Genomic DNA, 8,550 nt, shown 5'->3' with positions numbered 1-8,550 from the left:
CTTCCTCCACTGTATATGTGGGTGACTGCCTCAGTGTGGCTGACAAGTGGCATAGGTCCACATCTGGGATCCAAATCCGCAAACCTGGGCTGCCAAAGTGGAGCATGCCAAACCTAACCACTATGCCAGGGGTCTGGTCCCCATACACTGTCTTTTTGATGATCAAATTTGATTGTTGACATTGAACAAAGTCTCCAGCACACTTTAAGCAATTATTACAGTTAGCAATAACTTCTTTATTATTTAAATGATAGAAACACCAATCAACATCTAATCAACACTCAGAATCAAGTATAAGAAAGGAGAATAGACATGTTTACAGGGAGTTAGATAGTGACAGCTTCCTGTTAATAACTGCCACTAAAATTCTCAATTTCACATTACTTGTCACTTCCCCAAAAGGGTAATATGATTGCAAATATTTTGGAATGAACCAATATCTAGACTCTGAAAATTTAGTAAAATTGTTCATCTTCCTTTCCAATGCAATATTGGAGCTATAACTCCACTAAGTTTTATTATAAGCATTTCTGAACTAAAAGAGAATGGGATATAGGAAGAGAAATTAAAGTTTCTTTAGAGTTTGTGTGATAAGTACCTTAGGTAAATGGTTGCATTAAAACCTACACAATAGTAGTTCTTCATTACCTCATATAGTTTAGCTAATCTTTCTTTATAATTTATGTTTTTTAAAAAAACTTACAAACCATCTCATGTGAAATGACAGAAAAGCTGAATCTACACTGTGTTATACCCAACTAAGCTAAAAACTGGAAAAAAGAATTTGGACATGTCATATCATTTTGTGAGTATCCCCCTATGTTTTTTTTTTTTTTTTTTTTTTACCAATCAATGAATGCATTGATTGCTTCATTATTCTTTAGTCACAAATGTACAAATGTACTTGTAATGGTTAATTTTATGTGTCAACTTGTCTGGGCCATGGAGACCAGATATTTAGTCAAAATCATTCTGGATGTTTCTGTGAGGGGGTTTTTGGATGAGATTTACATTTGAATCAGTGAACATTAGGTAAAGCCTATTGCCTGACAATGTGGGTGAGCCTCATCCAATCAGTTGAATAGAACTAAAGACTTTCTTCCCCTGAGCAAGAGGGAATTCTGCAGCAGCCTGCTTTTGGACTTGAACTGCAGCATCAGCTTCTCCCTGGATGGCCATCCTGTCACCCCATGATGCAGATTTCAGATTGACCAGCCTCCATAATCACATGAGCCAATCCCATTACATATATAAAGGCAATTCAGGTAAGTGGTTGCATTGAAACCCAGACAATAATGGTTCTTTATCATTAAGCATAGTTTAGCTTGTCCTTCTTTATGTTTTTTTAAAAAAGATACACACACACACACACACACACACGCATTCTATTGGTCTGTTTCTCTGGAGAACCCTGACTAATACAGTACTTACCAGTGAAAAGATGAAAGAAGTTGATGAAGGGTGTGAGAAACTATCTACACTATTTATTTAATACAGGCTATTATAAAATATTATAATTTCTATAATCATAATATATTTCAAAGAACATCAGTTCAGAGCTTTAGCAAATTTTCAAACTCTCTTTTCTGAAACAAAGTGCAGAGGTAATGATTATTACTGGAATTTTGCCACATAGAATTATTCAGCTCCTCTCTCACATAAATATTGATGTCGTGTCTAACAATACAATATGGTACCATATCACACCAAATCAGCCTTAAAGTGTGTTTATTTTTCTGTGAGTTTTATTACATATTTTTGCAGATCATTAAATATTTTTTTCTGTGAATCTGGCACCTTATTAAACTAAATTTTTCCTGAGAGTTTTCATGGAACTGACAGGTTAACAAACTAAAAGTAAATATTATTTGAGACAATAAGAAATGTAGGTTATGGGTGTGAAGTCACAAAGAGTACACATGTTGAATTAAGAGCAATATGTGTTAATTGGAAATAGATTTATAAACTTTCTAATATTTCTGCCTTGGCTAATACAATGATGCTCAGTCCATTTGGACCCAAATAAGGAACATAAATTAACATCTGAAAGACTTAATATTAATCCATATGGTTGATCTATAAATGCTGAGAATTTAAAAATGTATAACTTCTTGTGACCAAAGAATCTTCTTGGTTTACTCTTTTCCTTTTTAAAAAAACTTTAATTAACCTATAAATTAGAGATTTGTTGTGTATGTTTATTTCCCTTTATATTATTAATACACAAGTTAGTATTAACAATAAAATTCACTACTTTTATAAAAATATTCTATGTGTGTCTAGCACAATATGCTACAACTTTATACACTATTATTCTTGCTGAGTGGATTTTTTTATTTGGCCATCATGCACTAATAGAAATCCTTGCAATAAATAGAAATCCTTTCATAAAAGCTTTCTACTTTTCTGGAGTCAGACTGTCTGGTTCTTAGTATCCAATTTGTGACCCATGGAGACATTCAACACCAAAAAAAGAATATTATGGGTGACAATTTACCACAAAATACATCATGAAAAACAATGACTAAAATGATATCATATTCAAAGACATTTAATGAGAAGCAGAGATCTCAAGCCATTGGGTGCCATCCAGCTATTCCACCATATCTCAGGGAAAGTTTTCACAAACGTTAACTCAGAATGCTTGGCAGAAAACTGGATACAGATGTGAACATTACAGAGAGCTTATGCAGTTTCGGAGTAAAGACTCCAACTGTAAGTTTCGGAGTAAAGACTCCGACTCAGACATAAGACTGTCTTTTGAAACTTGCTGACAAGAAAATTCATAAAGAAAAAAGAACAGTAATAAAGATAAACTTGGGACAAAATATATTTTGGGTTACAAAGAGAGGGACTTTTAATTTAATACTGCTGTAGTGGAAAGACCAAACCATCCTCAATTTAATGCTTATTCTTCTTCATTCAAAGCATTCTTTTCAAATGGGGAAGCCAAGCCATTGTTTTTAACAATAAAAGAGAATGGTAGCCAAATTGGAAATTCCAAAGATAGAGAAGAGATAAACCACAAACACCAGAGCACATCAAAGCATAAAATGTCTACTGGCTACAATTTTCCCATTTTGAACAGCAGACAGTTCCTGAAACTTCTTGGTGAGAAGAGTTGCGTTTATTTGGTCTATCCTCAAGAAAAAAACCAAAAACCAAAAACATAGATTTGCATAAAGAAAGAAAGAACATGAGAGAATGAATAAAGGTAAAATTAAATTTTATTTTTCTTATTCTTAATTGAACAAAAAATAACTCCTTGCTTAAAGAAATAGTAGAAATGTGTTGGAGTTTATAACATGTATAAGTGAAATGAAAAACTGAAATCATAAAGACTAGGACAGAGGAAATGAGAATACTCTGTTATAAAGTACCTGCACTAATTGTGAAGCAGTATTATGTTATTTGAAGACGAACCTATATTAGTTAAAAACATATATTACAGACTTTATACATTGTATTGTAGACTCACTCACCTAAATGTTTAGTAATAAGTATACCAATACGCTCAGAAAGAAGATAAAACAGAATCATATAAAAGGCTCAATTTAAGCAAGAGAAATCAGAAAGAAAGAAAAGATGCAGGAAAAAATAGTAACAAACATGTTAGATATTAATTCAACTGTATCAATAATCTCTAAATATGAAAGGTATAAATACACTAATTAAAGACAGAGATTGTCAGAATGGATTTTTTTTAAAAAGTAGGCCCAATTATACCTTGCTTATTTGGCACCCACTTTAAGTGTAAAGTCTCAGATTGCTTAAAAGTAGACAAATGGAAAAATATTTACCATGCTAACAGTAATTGAATGAAAACTGGAGTTGCTGTATTAATTTCAGGTGAAGCAAATTCAAGAACAAGAAAACTTATGGGAGATTAAGAGGAGTATTGCATAATGATAAATGGGTCAATTTGTCAATTCCCCAAAAAGATATAACAACCCTAAATGTGAATACATCTAATAACAGAATCAAAATATGTGAAGCAAAAACTGATACAACTGCAAGGAGAAAGAGACAAACCCACTATTATAGTTGGACACTTCAGCATCTCTCTTTTAGTAATTCAAGGATCAAGCAGGCAGAAAATCAGAAAAGATCTAGCCTACCTAAACAGCACTATCAATCAAAAAGATCTAATCGACATTTATAGAATATTCCATCTAAGAACAAGAGAATACACATTTTTCTCAAGCACATAGAAAATATTCACTAAGAAAACCCATTCTGGGCTATAAAATACATCTTAAAATATTAAAAGAATAGAAATTATGCAAAATTTGTCCTCACTACATGGAATTAAATTAGAAATCAATAGCAGAAAAATAGATGGAAATTCCAAATACTTGGATATTAAATAATATACTTTTAAATAATACATAAGTCAAAGAAGAATTCTCAAGTGAAATTTAAAAAAACATATTTGAACTTGATGAAACATAAAATAAAAGATCAAACATCATGGGAAATCAGAACTAAGAGAGGTTTAGAGAACTAAATTCATATATTAGTAGAAAAAGTAGAGAGAACTAAAATCAACAGTCAAAGCTTCCACCTTAGAAAGTTACGGAAAGAAGACCATTTTAAGCAGAAGAAAAGAAATCATCATAATAATAAAAGCAGGAATCAATGAGTTTGAAGTCAGGAAATCAATAAGAGAAAATCAATGAACGTAAAAGCTAATTCTTTGAAAAGATAAAATGGATACACCTCTAGTCGTGCAGTCCTATAAAAAAAAGAGAGAAGTCATAAACTGCCAATAACAACAATGAAAGATAATCATCACTACTGATCTCATGGACATTAAAGAGTGATAAAAGAATACTATTAACGACTCTGTGCTCGCCAATATGCTAACGTAGATGAAATACGCCAACTCCCTGAGAGACACAATCAACCAAAACTCACACAGGGAGAAACAGATAATCTCAGTAGACCTATATCTGTTCAAGAAGTTGAACCAATAACTAATAGGCTTACAAAAAAGGAAGCATCAAACTCAGATGGCTTCCCTGGTGAATTCTACCAAACATTTTAAGAAAACAGTAGCAATTCCTCACAATCTCTTCCAAAAAATAAAAGCAAAGTCAACACTTACTAACTCATTCCATGACACCAGCATTACTCTAACACCAAAACAAGATGAAGACATTACTGATAAAGACATTACAAGAATGTCTAATTGCAAACCAATATCTCTCATGAAAATAGATGAAAAAAGTCCTCTGTACAATATTAGCAAACCGATTTCAACACTGGAATAAAAGAATTATACACCACAACCAGGTGGGATTTATTCCTCTTATACAAGGCTGATTCAACAATATACTAACAATAGTCAATCAATGCAATCCACTGCCTGAATAGGATAAAAAAGAAATATCACTCATTAATGATTCAAAAAAACTTCAGACAACTAGAAGTAGAGGGGAATTTCCTCCACTTGAAATAGAACATCTGCAAAGTCTACAGCTAACATCATATATAATGGTGAGACACCAGATGATTTCACTTAAGATCAGAAATAGCACAAGGATGTCATCTCTCTTGCCAGTCCTATTCAACATTTTAATGGAAGGTCTAGCTAGTCTAGCCCTATTCTACTAACATGAGTAAAGTAATAAAAAGTATAGATATTGGAAAGGAAGAAATAAAATTGTCTTTGTTCACAGATAACATGATTGTTTATGCAAAAACTCCCAAAGTGCTGGCAAAAAAAATCTTCTGGAACTAATAAGCAGGTGTTGCAAAATTGTAGGATGCAAGGTTAATATCGAAAGTTGATATCTTTCTTATAAACAAGTAATGAACAACTGGAATCTGAAATTTAAAAATACCGATAACAATAGCACCTAAAACAATGAATATTTAGGTATAAATGTAACAAAATATGTACTGGATCAATATACACAAAACTGGAAAATTCTAATGAAAGAAATTAAAGAAAGTATATAGAAGTGGAGAGATATTCTATTTCATGGATTAGAAGATTCAGTACTGCTAGATATCAATTTTTCCCAGCTTGATTTTCAATCAAAATCACAGCTCAATTTTTGTGGATATTGACAAACTGATTGTAAAGTTTATACAGAGAGGCAAAGACCCAGAATAGCCAACAAAATACTAAAGAAGAACAAAATTAGAAGATTTGCATTATCAATTTCAAGACTTTGTGTACAGCTACAGTAATCAGGACAGCATGGTATTGGAGAAAGAATTGAAAGATTGATCAATGAAACAGCAACAAGAGCTCACAAGTAAACATCACAAATATAAGCAGCTCATCTTTGACAAAAGAGCACAGGCCATTCAATAAAAAGAGGATAATCTTTTTCAACAAATGCTACCAGAGGAATTGGACACCAATATCCAAAATATGGAATAAACCTAGACGGAAATCCTACACCTTTCACAAAAATTATTTTAAAATGAATCATAGATCTAAGTTTAAAATGCAAAGGTATAAAACTCTTGGTAGAAAACATATTACAAAATCTAGATGATGTTGGGTTTGGTGATGAGTTTTTATCTTTTTTCTTTCGATTTTATTGTGATTGACATATAATACTGTATAAGTTTAAGGTGTACAGCATATTGACTTGACTTACATATATTGTGAGATGATTACCACAATAAATTTAGTTAACCTCCATCACCACAAATAGATATGAAAAAATGCTTTTTTATTTGTGATGAGAATTTCTAGGATCTATTATTTTAACAATTTTCAAATATAACATACAGAAGTGTTAACTATATTCATCATATTGTACGTATTTCCGCAGTACCTATTTATCTTACAACTGGAAGTTTATATCTTTCAACTACCTTTATCCCGTTCCCTATGGTGATGAGTTATTAGAGGCAACACCAAAAGTGCAATCTATATGGAAGAAAAAATTAAGTTGGATATCATTAAAATTACAAAAATATTCTGTGAAAGACACTGTAATTAGAATCAAAAGTCAAGCCACAGACTAGTAAAACATATTTTCCAAAAATATATTTGATAAAAGTCTTAGATTCAACATATGCAAAGAACTTTTAAAATTCAACAATAAGAAAACAGCAACCCAATAAAAATATAAGGCAAAAGAGCAGGTCAGAGAATTCACCAAAGAATATATACAGATGGAAAATAAAGATATAAAAAGACACTCCACATCATATGTTATTAAGAAATTGTTATTGTTATTGGGAATTAAAACAATAATGAAATACCACTACACAACCATTACAATGATTTAAATCGAAAAAATGAAATTGATATACCAATTTCTGGCAAGGATGTAGAGCAGCAGGAATTCTCATTCATTGTTAGAAGGAGTGCAAAATGCAAGACTTTGCAAGATAGTTTAACAGTTTCTTACAAAGCTAAACCTAATCTTGCCATATGATCCTGCAGTCAGGATCTTAGGTGTTTACCCCACTGATTTCAAAAGTTATGTCCTCACACACAAAAATCTGCTCATAAATATTTATAGCAGCTCTATTCATAATCACCAAAGACTAGAACCCACCAAGATGTCCATTAATAGATGAATAGATAAACAATCTGTGGTACAAACATATAATGGAATATTATTGAGCAATAAAAAGGGAGTTAATATAAAGACACAAAAAGACAAGCATCAACTGTAAACACATATTGCTAAGTGAAAGATGCCAATCTGAAAAGGCTATGTATGGTAAGATTTGGTTATGCAATATCCTGGAAAAGCCAAAACTATGGAGACCAATGGTTCCCAGGGATTTGTGGTTGCAGGGTAAATTTGAACAGTGAAGCACAGAGGATGTTTTAGGGTGTTGAATCAATTCTGTATGGTATTGTATTTGTGGATACATGACATTAGCCGTTTAGCAAAACCAACAGAACTTTACAGCACAAAGAGTAAACCTTAATGTATACAAATCTGAAAAACAATTTAGGAGGCTGAGGGAATCCCAGGAAGAAATGTAAAATGTGACAAAGCAATCTAACTATGTTGAAAATGGCTGAACCTCACTGAAGGGGTCGGGGGAACGTGTCTACCTAAGGAACTTTGGAAATGAATAGTATATGTAAAACTAAAGACAAAGAAACTGTAAATAAGCCCTGTATTCTAGTTGATAACTGTGTGTCTCATGAGGTTATGGGTTAACAATTCTGGTATTGCTACAATTCTGATATTACAGAGAAGCAAAAGGAAGAAGTCAGTATAACCCATGTAGAAATGGAATAGCGTTGAAGACCACAGTATGAACTCATGTTTAAGTTCACTCCAGATGTATAAATACCGAAATGTTTATGGATTTGCTTATATACATGGGTTAGTATTCACACATATATCTCCTTACTGTCAGGTGAGAGGGTTTAGAAGCAATGACACCCTCATAGCAACAAGCACACCTAGCACATGGACTTTGGTTTCTAATTCCATTCTTCAGTAAAATTAACTGTGGCTCCCTGGAGAAATGGCTAATTCAAGGACTGGGCAAGAAATACACAAGATGTGCCTAGAGTACCAGAAAATAAGAAAATATTAAAAACAAATTTAAAAA

This window comes from Equus quagga, chromosome 3 (genome assembly GCF_021613505.1).
Source record: "Equus quagga isolate Etosha38 chromosome 3, UCLA_HA_Equagga_1.0, whole genome shotgun sequence".
Lineage (NCBI taxonomy): Eukaryota > Metazoa > Chordata > Mammalia > Perissodactyla > Equidae > Equus > Equus quagga.
This window is presented reverse-complemented; position numbering follows the sequence as displayed.